Raw genomic sequence first — 14,143 nt, 5'->3', positions numbered from 1 at the left:
GTGCATTATTTAATTAAATAGAAATCCTTTAATGCAGTAGTACAATTAGTATAAAAAAGTAGGGTTAAGTTTTCTCAACAGTCAAGAGCAAAAAAAAATAACAGTACTTTATTTCTTGTTTTTTCATGTGTATTCTTTATTTATTATTATAAAAGTAACTAAATTGTTAAAATTAAAATGTTTTTAGTTTAGCTAAAGTAAAATATGTAATAATATTAATAATAATAATTTTTATGAGGTATGCTTACAAGTAATCTGTGCATTATGTAATTTGATATCGTAATGTGAGCTGTACATAATTTGCAATTTATAATAGTTAGACATTGTTCAAAGGGCAATAAAACAATGAAATTTAAGTGTAGATAGACGTATACTGTTACAAGCTTTAAGCTACTTAGTATAAACAATTGTGGTTTTCAATTTGCAGTCATTTCAGAAAGAAAATAGGGGAAATTTATAATTATTTTCTACTTTTTTATGGTGGTTACGAGGTTGGTCAAATCAACCGACCTCATATAGAGTTAGACTAAAGAAAATAACATAAAAATATTAAGTTTTTTCTGAAAAAAAACAAAAAACATTTCATATTTACTTGCGAGGTTTTAGGGGTTATGCAAATGATATTTGAAAATTTTTCAGATGAAGAAAAGTATTTTTAATATTAACATGAAAATTACTTTGCCCTCATAAAGGGAAACAACATGCAGTGTAAATTGTAAATTAGGTTTTTCATTGAACATTAACATGCTCTTTTCCACTTGTAGAAGGTAAACAAATAGTGTACATTGTAAATAAAGTTTTTCATTGACACTGAAGTGCTTTTTTCCTTTTTTTTTTTTCTTGAGCTTATTAATTACTACCTATGGGACCCTTGAAAATCTCACTGGGACTCTCTGAAAAAAAGTTGAAAATCTGGGACCCTAGTGAGGACCCTGAATGTACAGGAGTTTGAGGGGATTCAATGTTTTCAAGAAAAATAAAGGCTGGGTTTGAATTTTTTATTTTTCTTATGTGTGGGTGTGTAAGGACAGCAGTGAAGTGCAGAATAGTCCTTTGTTCTTCATATTTTATGTTAATAAATTAAAAAATGGTCTAAAATTAATAATAGCATAAGTCAGAATATTTTGATAACTTGCTTCACTAAATGATTCTTATAATAGTTACAAGTGTATTGCAGCTTACCAGCATATCAAGTTAATCAGTTTGTATTTGCTAGAAAATTTTTCATAAAGAGAGAATCCACATTAAAGCAGTAAAATTGTAATGACTTTCAAACATGAACTGTTTATGTGATTGTTTGTCCATTTAAACTCAATCTTTGATGTGTGCAATTGAAATTTTTTAGCAACTTCTTTAAGTTTGGTTCAACTAGTTTCTCACAACTTGTGACACCAGACAGATAGTCAGGCAAGTCTTGCTGTATAAACACACATACATATATATATATATATATATATATATATATATGACAACAGACATTATCTGTTATGACTTAATGTTAATAACTAGGACTGATAATGTAAAATAAATTACAGTTCTATTGTAATGTTTGTTTTATATTAAGTTCATTATTGTTTTATAATACTGATTTAATCACCTATAAATAATTAATGTAATTTATAGTATTAGAGCTATTTATCTATTTATATATATATAGACACATGCACACACACACACACACACACTTATGTCCAACATCAAATAACATTCCATGCACAGTTATTAATTTTCTATTTTAAAAGTGCAAAGATAACTTTTCCTTGATCATTAAAAATGAACCATGACAGTAGTTCATAATAGGAATTGCACAAAACCATAATAGAATGTTCAGGGAAATAAGTAACTTGAACAGTAAAGATTCAGTTCAAAAAACACTTTAAAAACTTTACTATTGACTGCTAAGGCTGTACACATATAAAAATGCACAAAAAAAAGAAGCATGTTAGACTTGCAAGAAAAAGAAAATCTGCTCAAAATGACCTGTTTGTAATTCTTCTTCTTAGTATTATTCTCTTGCCAGCCTACAACAAAAAGAGCTTGGTATATTTCACCCAAAATTTTTGTACAATACTAATTAAGGTGCTACAAAGGTTGTAGGGGCTATTGAAAAGTCAATTTGTTTCTTCTATACTTTACATAAGCTAACAAACATCATAATTCTTGATGATGTTATAATTACCCCTTGAAGTTAGCTTCAGTACTAATATCTGCTGTTCCTTTAAAAAGCTTAAGTACAGAGTGAACAAAGAATTAACAGTAAATAATAGATGAACATTAGATGATTTTAACATATAGATACTCAGTGCTTTGTACACTATACAATCTGTGTCTTTAGGGACCCAACCCCTATATTATGTATGAAGTGAAGGATTAAAAAAAATCAATACACATAATATTAATTCATAGTGATATTAATCAAAAATTAAGGTATCAAAAATTGGAGTTAAAAAAATAATCAAAAGATAAAGTGAAACTGATACTACTGATGATAAGCAGGCCAAGAAGACCATCTAACTTTCTAGATCAGACATTAGTTACCATAGACTAACATCGCTCAGAAACTGATGTAATCTGAGCAATTTCCATGCTGCAAAACTTCAAGGAGGTACTGATGTATACACACACACGCCTCATTTTTATAAGACTGTAGTGTATCACTGTTAGAGCTGGGCAATTTAATTGATTCCCTATAAGCAGAAATTACATTGATTAATGATCCATAAAGTAATCAATTAATTAAGTGTTTTTGATTATTCCAACAATCTGGTGTAGTGGAGCCGGAGTGGACCAGAACACCACTCTTGTACTTTTGTTGTGTGTGATTAAAGTACATGCATTTGTAGAATAAACTTAAACTGTAGAAGTATATTATTTTATATTATAGTGTTATCTTGCATGTTTCAAACATTTGTAAATGATAAAATCCATGTTTAAAATGATGACTTGAAAATATACACAAATAATATAACTTTTGTGATGAGGAGATGCAACATAAACTGCAGATAATTTATCAGTTGTATTGTTATGGCTCAGATATATTAGTTGGTTTTTTAAAGTTAACTGATAATCAGAGTACTTGTAAACAAATTAAATACCTGAAATGCAGCCTGTGTGTGCATATATATAATTCAAGGGACGGAAAATGATTTGGATTTAGCGAGAGCTTCAGCACAAACAATTTTACCACTACACCACTGCCAGCAATGGATTATTTGAAATTACAATTAAATCAGTTGTCATGAAAGTAATCAACTAATCGAAATAAGAGTTGTTGGTTATTTTTTGTCACTAAATTTACTCATCCAGTCTTTTTTATTGCAAACCTTCTAAGGCTTTTTGCCACTGTAATTAATTTTGAACTGCTAACTAGAGGGAAGGCAACTGGCTGACAACACCCACTGCCAACTCTCTTAAGTATTAAATTAAGTGTAAATTTATCATTTTTATACACTGTGTAATGTTTCTAATTTATAATTAGACAACTGTATTCTTTAACGTATAAGTAGACATGGGTTTAGGGGAGGGATCCAAGCATGTCAAACCCTCTTCCAAATATTTTTTCAAAAATTGATAAATAATTCTAAGTATTTAAACAATTTTAACTCAAAACTTTTTAATATCTATATTTTATCATACTCTTACACTTATTTGGTGTAATTCATGAAGAAAAATTTAATATTTTCATTTCTACACAGCTGCAAAGAGTTTTTGATTATATCTTATCTTAAAATATTATGTAAGGCCTATTATATATAATTTTAACACTATAATAGTATTTCAACTACACTATATTCATCATACACATTGCTGGCATTGAGTTTCACTCAATCCAAAGCCCAGCTGGGATACAACAAACACAGGAGTGGTCAGAATACTATTTATATAGGTCATTTGTTACAACAAATGTTATGCTGTGAACACCTTTTATAACCTGGCAAAGCATGATATAATCAATTATACATGACTGATTATATAATGCTTTGCCAACTTCTAAAAGGAGTTCATACCACAACAATTATTGTTGCAAAGCGTATTTTTTTTTCTATAAACAAAACAACCTACTTGTCAATTTTATTTTGTAATTTTTCAGCCCATCTAAAATAATAACTTTAATTTTACTATATGAGAATATGAGAATGTATTATCCACTTCTTGATTTTCAATTGCGTTTCTCTCAGTTTTGCATACAGGCCTTGGTTGAAACCTTGGTATGGTGCAACATCAAGTGGTTTAATCATTTGCTAATAAAACACAGCTTTGAAAACAACAATACAGAAAGTTTAAATATGATTGGATAGAGCAAAAATCAGACTATTAATAGAATAAATGTACAGGCCTAAGAGTTGTTCTTTTATAGTTTTTTGTAAACACCCTTTCATTGTGAATTGTGAAAGTATTTTTGGGTTAAATTATACCTGTTTGAAAGCTACTGAAATTGTCCTTATGGAGGAAATATCTGATAAATTGAGATAGGGTAGGTAATCTTATACAGTTTAGAGATGGGTTGAATGGCTAACAAAACTATTAAAAGTTTAACTCATTAACAAATGTGCAATGTGTGGAGAATATTTTGTCATCATCATATTTAAGTAGCTTATTTACCTGGACACAGGAATATATATAAGTATTAAGTAAAGAAGTGACATGATTGAAGATTGCTTGTGGCTTCATAAAGGTATCTTGTTGATGTTTGGTTCTTTGTGTAAAATTACAAGAGTTGCAGTGTTTATAAACATGAGATTCTTTTTATTATGTTCACCAAATAAAATTGTCATCAAATCAGCTAAGAGTAGTGCTTAGTGAATATGGTAGACAAATGCAAGATATTGTGAGGTCTCAGATCTTTATTGAATGTCATTTTGATGCTTTTCCTATTCCAGCAACTAACATAAATAGTCTAACTGGCAACTTAAACATTTGTAATTGTAATCGTGACATGTTTTAAATAAAAACGGTATTAACCTTATCTTGAGAGTAAAACATGTTTTCATTAATTATCAACAGAGGTGTTACTAGGTGCTTAAAAGACTCAGCGCTCAGGCCCATAGGCTTGGGAATTTTTGGCATTTCAGTATGATAATGATCATGGTTTTCTATTTGATTTTTCAAGACACCAACTGGGGATTCGGGGCATAGGCCCCGTGTGTCAATGCCTAGCGATGCCTCTGATTTCCAGTTTATTTGATTTACAGAAGATTGGTGTGGGATTACAGCATACTTAAAAAACAAACTACACAGTATCTATAGAGTATCTCTAGAAAGCTATCACTAATGGTGGAATAGCATTAGTGTTCTTCTTAGTCTAAAATGTGAGAGGGGGGCATGCTTGTTTCATTGACCCAAGGAGTTGTATACAGTGTTTCCAGTTCTTCACAATTCTTCCAAATATGTGAAACCATCACCTTGTTTAGTCCCCACTTTTCAGCAGTTGTAGCTTTTGTCATGCCAGTTTCTTTACACAGCAATAATCTTTGCACTTTTGCTCTAATACCAGTGCCACTGTTTTATCTGCCATTTCATCTGAAAAGAACAAAAGAAATGTGTTATACCACTGTACTATCTAATTTTTTAAGGTTTAACCTTCAAAATTAAATCAAATCCTAGATCTAATAACAATTAAAAAGGTGAAATTAATGGAGCTGGACTTAAAAAAAAGAGTACGTAGATAAAACAATTTTAGCAACTTTTATGTGTCTTAGTTTACTAAACAATTCATTGTTCCTTGAAATAATTGAATAATTGTACATGTATGATACTTTTATTGTTATTGTAATTTAAAGTGACCTGAATGATTTGTTTATTATTATTTAAAGCCTGCAGTGTTACTTCAACCAGTTTAATTTAAAAGCCATTTATTAGTTTTTCATATCTTCTTTATCTGTTTAACACCGTGTCATTGATGGTTGATTTTAACTTTTCTGTAAATATGTATGATGTAAACTAATAAGATTATATATATAATTTTTCATCATGTTTAATTTGCATTAATTTATTTATTTCATGACTTTCATGTTAATAGGAGCAGAAAATCTGAGAGCTATAGCAGTAAGGAACCACAGCCGTATGTTCTTCCTCAAAAGTAGGTTCTTGTGTTTCAGGATTCATGTAGCTAAGCAGTTTCTCTTTAAGTTTCAATGTTATTTTATATGTATTTTAGACTTATGTAGACCAGTGGTTCCCAACCATTTTTCAAATGAGTGCCACCTAGTTTCGATCCAACAATTTCACAGACCATCTAGTACAATATTAACCTTTTGAAGTACTTTTAAATTTTAAATCTTGTAAGACAATATACTTCCAGAACTATATTTTAAAACATGCTTTTCTTTTAAGCCATTTTGTGGACTGGCTAAAATCTCCTTGTAGACTGTTAGCAGTCCATGGATCGGTAGTTGGGAACCATTGGTGTAGATATATACACATATGATGTAATTGTGATAGAAATGTGGTATATTCCAGTACACTGATTTACCACAGAGCAATGGATATCAAGTAACAGAGCATGGATCTATTACTCTTTGTACTTTGACTAAGTTGATTTTAAAGAAATAATTAAGACACAAAAATGTACAACTATAATTCTTATTTAAACACACAAATCACAGTTACAATACAAACATAAAACAAGTTGAGAGAAAGTGTTTATTGGGAATTTCCTTGCTCTGTATAATTAAGAAATGCATGAAAAATCTATGTAAAAATTGGAAAGTTTTAATTATATATCATTATCAGTATTTTAGAAATCAAGGAAAATAAATACATGTATATCCATTGTTTAAAAAGTTTATGAAACTTTTAATACCAAGAGGTTTTAAAGTTTTAGTATGTCAGTGTCATTTTAGATAATGAATCTACATTAAAAATTAGTTATTGGTAACTTAATGTTTTTGGAGAGGAGTAGCAGTATCACTAATAAAATTCAATATATATTAATTAAGAATCTGTGAATATTAAAATATTGTGGAATTTATCATAAGCACTGACTTATTTCAAACTAGTTGACAAATTGGTAAAAAAAAAATTTGGGGGCTCATGCAAAAATTTCTTCTGTAAGCTTTTTACTGTTATCATGTGGGCTTAATCTGAGGTTTCGTTTGTAAGATGTGAAATAAATTATTAACATCAACACACCTTTTTCTCACCAGCATAGTAGTGCTTAGTATGTAGGGTTGGGCTGAGAAAAAAATGGCTGCCGCATTTAATCTTTTACTCTATGATGCTTACAAATAACTGCTAAAGCTGAGGTATAGCCTTATTTGAACACCTAATTGTTATTATTGAGTGTTTACAGCCTGTGAGACTCCAAATATCATTGAAAAGGTTTGCTAAAGTAGAGAAATGGGAACTAGCTAAAGAGCAAAAGTGTTCATCTTTCTTTTTTCTTCTTGCATGCTAGCCAAAAAAACGTGAAGTTTTTGCAATGGCTTTAAACACACTTGGGAATAGGCTATCACTAAGCACTATAGTGCTTAGTATGTAGGGATGGGCAGAGAAAAATATGACCACCACATTCAATCTATTACTCTGTGATGCTTATTGCTAAAATTGAGTTATAGCCTTATTTGAGCACATAATTGCTATCATCAAGTGTTTCACAGCTTGTATAACAGAAATATTATTCTGTTTTTCTACTACACGTATTTTTTTTGCAGAAATAATAAAAAGGGAAAACTACTGCTATTTAACAATGAGTTCAGTTTATAAGCATATATTATTTGCATGTTTCATAAATAACAGTTTCATATCTGGTCGCTAGATGGCAGGACAAAATGTTCTTATATAATGACCATTTGTGACTTAACTCTTTTGAGACGGTTTATGGGTGAAAGGCCATGTCATCTCATTTGTTGACTCCCATTCAAACTTTTATTTAACAACTATTTCATGAATTTATATCAATAAGTTTGGTGTCAAACTGTAGATTATAATTCAAATTGTAGTACTATACATTACTCACTTTCTTAATTAAAAGTAAATATTAAAAAATACAGAAAAACATCAGTTTCTTTGTGTCATGTGGTATGTTGAATGCAGCACTGGTTCAAATTAGATGTTTGTGAAGTCAAAATACTAAGTCTGTAGTTTTGTACAAATTAGAAACTGATATTACTGATATTGACAAGCAAGAATATAAAATAAGAATGTCTTATCTTTTCTGTTTGCTAAGATATTGCCCATGTAATAAATCAAACACAGTGGCACTCTGCCCACCTCTTTCCATTTTTGGAAATGCTCCATTATATACACTTACATCTATATATGACATGAATAACCAATCTGAAGCTCAAAATTTCCACCCACTTGCTTTCTCAATCATTTTAACTTGCTTGTACACCATTTATTTCTTTTTAATCAATATTTCAAGGAAGTAGGGTGTGTCTTTAGTCTGCTTGAAATTTCATATTTTTTAGATTAAAATAAATCTTAGGTACAAAACATGGTAAATTGTAGTAGAATTCTATGGTAATGATGTAGTAATTTATGATTTTTTTAATTATTCAAATGTATATATGAAACTTAAAAAAGATTATTTTGTTTCATATCCTCCACGTGCAAAATTTTTAAAGGCTTAGCAATCTGTGTCAAGCAGCAACCGAGTACAAAGATCTTAGCTAGAAAAGATAATTGTTTGCTTTACTTCTTTATATGCTGTTCTATATTTTAAGAAAAATAAGTTTAAGAACTTACATGTTATTGATGTCCAATTTTAAAAACACCAGTTTCTTAATTATCAAAACAATACACTATATACCAGTCTATTTTTTTTTCAATTTTCAGTGGGGCTGAGCCTGGTAGCTCTGTGTGTGTGTGTATATGTGGTATCATACTTCATACCTGTAATCTATATTGTGTTCTCCCTATTAAATGATGTGACCCTAGCCTGTGGTGGAATCGATTGTATTCACATACAGTGAGTTGGGGTGAAGTTGGAAGGCATGGGTTCTGTAAATATGCCCCTAAAGTCAGTACAGCACTCCAGGATACATGTACCATCCTGGAATCATTCCAGCTTCATTGACCCCCAGTGTAATTTAAAATTAGAGAAACTGACAAAACTGATATGATATTAACAATACATATTACCATGGAATTATAGAAATAAAACAAATGTTTACTTATCAACCTATGTCAATTCAATTGTTTAAGAAAAGAAGGGAAGCAAGTAATAAAAGAAATTTTGCAAAAATTAATTATGATGTAGGGATGGCAATGCCAAAAAGTACAGAAACAAGGTAGGAATGAATACACAATACCTTACAAAAATTCCTACATAAGTAGCCAGTAAGTACTGAGTCAATCTTACAAGCTTATGGTTATTAGCCCCTGTAAGGCTGTATAGCATTGTTCAGTTTAAATGTGTTTATTCGAACCTGAATTCATGCATTTGACAGGAATTCAACATTTAGTTGCAGGTAAAAGGTATTCTTTGAAAGATTTGGCTACTTATGTGTATTAATCCCTATCTTGTTTCTGTTGTTGTTGTTGTATTAAAGTTGTCTAGTCTTGGTCAGATTTTCTTTGAAAAGTCCTTTCAGTATTATTTTACAACATGTGTTTTTATATATATTGCATATGTACATAGGTGCACATATACATTTATTTTACGTATAATTAATGCAATAGGTTGAAGTGCAATAATAAAAAAAATATCAGTTACATTTTACATTCCAGGAAAATATCCTTTTGATTGTTAATTGTAATTTTCATGAAAGTATCAAACAATAACTATCACCAAAATGACAGAAGGCCATTTGGCATATCAAGGTCACCTCTTCAGTCTAAGCAACAAATTAAAATGTGGCCCATCTATACATCTAATCAAAATTAAAACTTAAAACCAATTTAAAGTAATAACTATCACCATGCAAATCATGCATAGGTCTATAACTAATAAAAAATAATTCTGCTAAAAAATAAGTATATATTTTTGCTTCTACAGCTTTTACTTACAAGGTGTCTGAAAAGTTTGGAACCATAGGTTCTTCAACAAATTTTACAGAATGTATTCACATGTTGTCCTTATACTTCAAGTTTGGTGATGGTATTTGCATTCTCTTTGAACACTGAAGCATATTCATGTCATCCACACTGCTAGTCTCCTTAAACATAGCTAGCACTTTCCCAACAGCACTGTGAGTGATGCTTTTCTCTCTCTTTGGTTGGTATGCATTAAATTTGGCAGCAACTTTCTGCAGAGACCAAAATCCTTGCCACCTTCTAATGCTTTGACAGTGTTGTAATCAGTCAAGTATCTGAAATTATGAAAAGCTGCAAATCATCAATGGTTCCAGATGTTTCAGGCACTCTGTATTATCCTTAATATTAAATTTGTAATTCCAAAACATACATACATACCTCTGCTGACATTAATATCTATTTCTCAATCTTCATCTTTGCCATCTAATGTTGTGTTCACTTGCTCCAGTCTTTATATACCCCGCTCGATTGCCCTCAGCAATATCTAACTTGCAAAACTTTACGCTGGCCCTCATACACCCTCTATGCAGGTACTGTATATAAGCACTGTATGCAGACAATAAAATCACTTTTTCTCAACAAAGCACAAATGTTCAGACTAACATTTTGTGATTTACATTTTTTATTTTGCACTTTCTAATAATTGGGAATTCTTTGTTTGTTATCCAGAAATATATTTCATTGAATTTGTTTTTGTTTTTTTTCTAGTGGTTGTCAGCAGTCGGAGGGGGGGGGCATTATCTATGGAAACTGTCCATGATCTGATTCGGGGCAAGATGGAGTCCTTCATGTGGCCTGGGGGTATCTCTCCGGAAGGTGCTGATTTGAATTTGCATTCTGAAACAGGATATTCTCGGGAGAATTTAGACTCCCAGTTTCCTGCTCCTTCTTTCACTAGAGCTTCCTCTCCTGAGGACTCATCTGAACAGCCACTTTCTGCCTAATTGGGACTTTAGAGTTGTTTTACATGCTTTATCACGTCATCCCTTTGAATCCATGGCCTCCTGTTCATTATATCACCTTTCCCTCATAGTTTATTTTTTATTGCTGTTAGCTTCTGGATGCCGTCATTCTGATTTATTTGCCATTCATGTTCAGCAGACTCTATCATTCTACCTATGTTTTGCTTTATCCCAACCAATCATTTATTCCCAAAACTCTTGCTGCCAGAGAAGGAAACAAATCTGTTTTTCTTATTCATTTACCTGGCATTTCTCATCTTTACAGTAGATCAAACCTGGATCGTTTGTTATGTCCCGTTAGGGTGCTCAGAGGTTACGTGGCTCTTATGGAACCATTTTAAGGCCCTAGAAACAGACTTTTTATTCATTGGGATCTTGCAGTGTCCAGGGATTTATCACCTGTTACTTTAACCAGATGGCTTCAGAAGTTGATCCATATTGCATAATTGGGCTTATCTGTTAACAATCGCAATATGCTCCACATCACCTCTCACCAAATTTAACACCTCTCTATGTCTTTGGCTGCCCAGTTAAACTAGAAGATATTTTACAGGCCAGTATGAGGACTTCTCCCAACACGTTCATATCACATTACCTTCATGATCTGGCAGTTTCCTCTTCAATGGGATTTTGTCTTCCTCCTGTGGCTGTGTTGACTATCTCTACTAGATTTTAAAAGGGAGGTGAGTAATGTGTTATTTGACTTACAGTTATTATTCTTTTCTCTTCTAGGGTCCCTATTGATTTCTTTTAGATCCCACTCAGTGGCGAGTGTTGCCCAGTTGGGTATGCTTGTATTTAAATTACACACTAGCAACCTTTATATCAGTTCCTGGTTGCAATGGGCTCTGTCGAGATGAGGTGTTCCATAACTCCATCTAGACACAATTCTGGATGGTGATATGTTGTTACAATATTCTTAAAAGACTGCTACTCATGGACTACAATGAGTAAAGCTAAAGGGGATTTTGCCAGTCCCTGCTGATCTTAGGACTGAATCAGTTGAGATCAGTTTGCTTTTAAAAATTAGGGAACTTGGTTCACCTGTTGCACTGTCTCCAGAGACCTGTTCCTCAGGTCTCCCCAATGCTTATGTTCCCCCTTACTTTTACTAGTAGAGCTCGGTAGTCCTTACCACACCCAGTTCCCAGTCGCTGGGGTGGTGGACAGATGATTTTCCTTTGGAGTGTTGAGTTTTATCTACTCTCGGAGAAGAGGGCAAAGTTAGGGGACCTCCTACCGGGGTCCCTGGAAGTTCTTTCCCAGATGTTGGTAGGAGGGTGGGGGGCTTGGATCTTATTATGAACACTGTCAGGTCTTATCTTGTTTATGCAGGGGGTCCACTATCTCCTCGTAAATCCGATTGTGACGTGGTTCCATCTTTAGTCGTTGGTGGGACAGTGTTTCACATCCTCTCCATAATTCCATGGGTAGGCGGAATTATCCTTGCCATCTTGGTGGAGGAGTAGAGACAGCTGTTTGTAAATCCAGACTGGATGAGTTTTGGACTTTGATGGAGTATGGCATATGTTCCCCTAAATCCAGACCTGGGAAGTTGCCTTTTGGACTTTTTCAGGTTGATCAGAAGGATTGTCCACTTTGGTGTTGCTTTCTTTCTTTTATAAATCCGGGGGTTTGAAATGCATCATTCTGTGGTTACTGGTAGGGATCCTATCACAAAGATATATATATATATATATATATATCTGTGTCCAACTGCCTTGGCCACCAACGTGGGATATGGGTACCATGATCCCTTAAATCCAACCCGAGTTGTGGAACCTCGGCTGTTTGGTTTGGGCTGGACCATCATACTTGTATTATATTCCACCCTTTTCAATTTTCTGTAGTTCTGGGTGAAGAGAATACCTGTTCTGGATGTAGTGCAGTGTTCCCCACTTTAATACCACATTTTGTGGTAAGTATTTGTTCTCTGCAGATGCTTTCTGTATGATCTGTGTCCTCACCGGCTCCTCCACCTTCTCAGTGTGGGATTCTAGCTATTAGTGTCAATGGAGGTATGTATATTTTGGAAGTTATCATTTTCCTAAACTTAAAAAGAATTTCCAAACATACTTACCTCCTCTGACACTTTCTCTCCCTTGCTCCCCACTCAGAGTTGGTGTTGGTGACCAGAATGTGGTAAATCTCAAAAAAGTGATTTTATTGTCTGCATACAGTGCTTATATACAGTACTTGCATAGAGGGTGTGTGAGGGCTGGCGTAAAGTTTTGCAAGTTAGATATTGCCGGAGACAGTCGATTGGGGTATATAAAGACTAGAGCAAGCGAACACAACGTTAGATGGCAAAGACGAAGATCGAGAAATAGCTATTAATGTCACCGGAGGTCAGTATCTTTGGAAATACATTTTCAGTTTAGGAAAATGATAACCTTTATAAACCTTAAGACTTAATTAAAAATTTTATATTTTGTGTATGAAAGCATTGTAATGTTTACTGCTAATTTGTCAAATTTTGTTAACATTTACTTGCTAATTTAAGTTATTGCATGAAAACTATAACCAAGCCCGTGCTGAAAGAGATAAAGGGTGATGCTCTTTGGAAGTAGCCAGAGGATGCAATCTGGTAGCAGACATCATCTGCCATCATGATGTATCAGTGTTACCTTTTCCCACCTTAATATACACATCTTTGCATATCACTTTGAAATATTGTAGACATGATGACCATTCTCCAATTGATGTTTCATAGCTAGGATGAGTAAACCATGCAGTTTAATTTTTCACCATTATCGTACAGCCTTACATGGTGTTCCAATTGCACTGTCCTTAAGTTGATGATCGCCTGATTTTTGTTGATTCTCTTTGGGTACCTTCTGACTAGGCCAGTCTTTTCAAATTTAGGATGAGGGGGATTTTAACCCCAGAAGTATGTTCAATCTCTACTTATTTATTGATTTTTCCACTGAGAATTTTCCACTAACAAACAGAAGAAAATGCTTTTCATTCTGACGCTGGATGCCTTTCTAGCCACCACTTAGGACTGCTCTGATATAAGTCACATGAAAAGTGGAAGAGTAGAGAAGTTTGATGACGAGGAACCCACTTTGAGACTAATAATGGCTGGAGACGGCTTGAATGGGAAATGAAGAAAATCTACAACGTTTCGACAAGGTTTTGTCATCATCAGGTACCTGTATATTGCCGTAATCATCTGGTTTGAGGTAGCAGGCTAGTTGGTG

At 32.9% G+C, this 14,143-nt stretch overlaps 2 long non-coding RNA genes across 2 annotated transcripts in view; one reads left to right on the top strand and one right to left on the bottom strand.

Moving 5' to 3' along the window:
* LOC106468046 overlaps positions 1–6,079 on the top strand; it is a 62,507-nt gene extending 56,428 nt beyond the window's left edge. The window contains exon 3 of the long non-coding RNA XR_001291372.2: positions 6,020–6,079. This is a non-coding gene — a long non-coding RNA (uncharacterized LOC106468046). The remainder of the gene's footprint in view (positions 1–6,019) is intronic.
* A 4,307-nt stretch (positions 6,080–10,386) lies between these two features.
* LOC111087921 lies at positions 10,387–13,025 on the bottom strand. Its single transcript, XR_002612542.1, has 3 exons — positions 13,013–13,025; positions 11,869–11,870; positions 10,387–10,552 (listed from the first exon to the last, which is right to left on the bottom strand). It is a non-coding gene; the product is annotated as an uncharacterized LOC111087921 (long non-coding RNA).
* Positions 13,026–14,143: the final 1,118 nt, after the last annotated feature.

The sequence above is a fragment of the Limulus polyphemus genome, unplaced genomic scaffold (assembly GCF_000517525.1).
Source record: "Limulus polyphemus unplaced genomic scaffold, Limulus_polyphemus-2.1.2 Scaffold2848, whole genome shotgun sequence".
Lineage (NCBI taxonomy): Eukaryota > Metazoa > Arthropoda > Merostomata > Xiphosura > Limulidae > Limulus > Limulus polyphemus.
The sequence above is the reverse complement of the archived record's forward strand: the minus strand, read 5'-3'. Positions and strand labels throughout refer to the sequence as shown.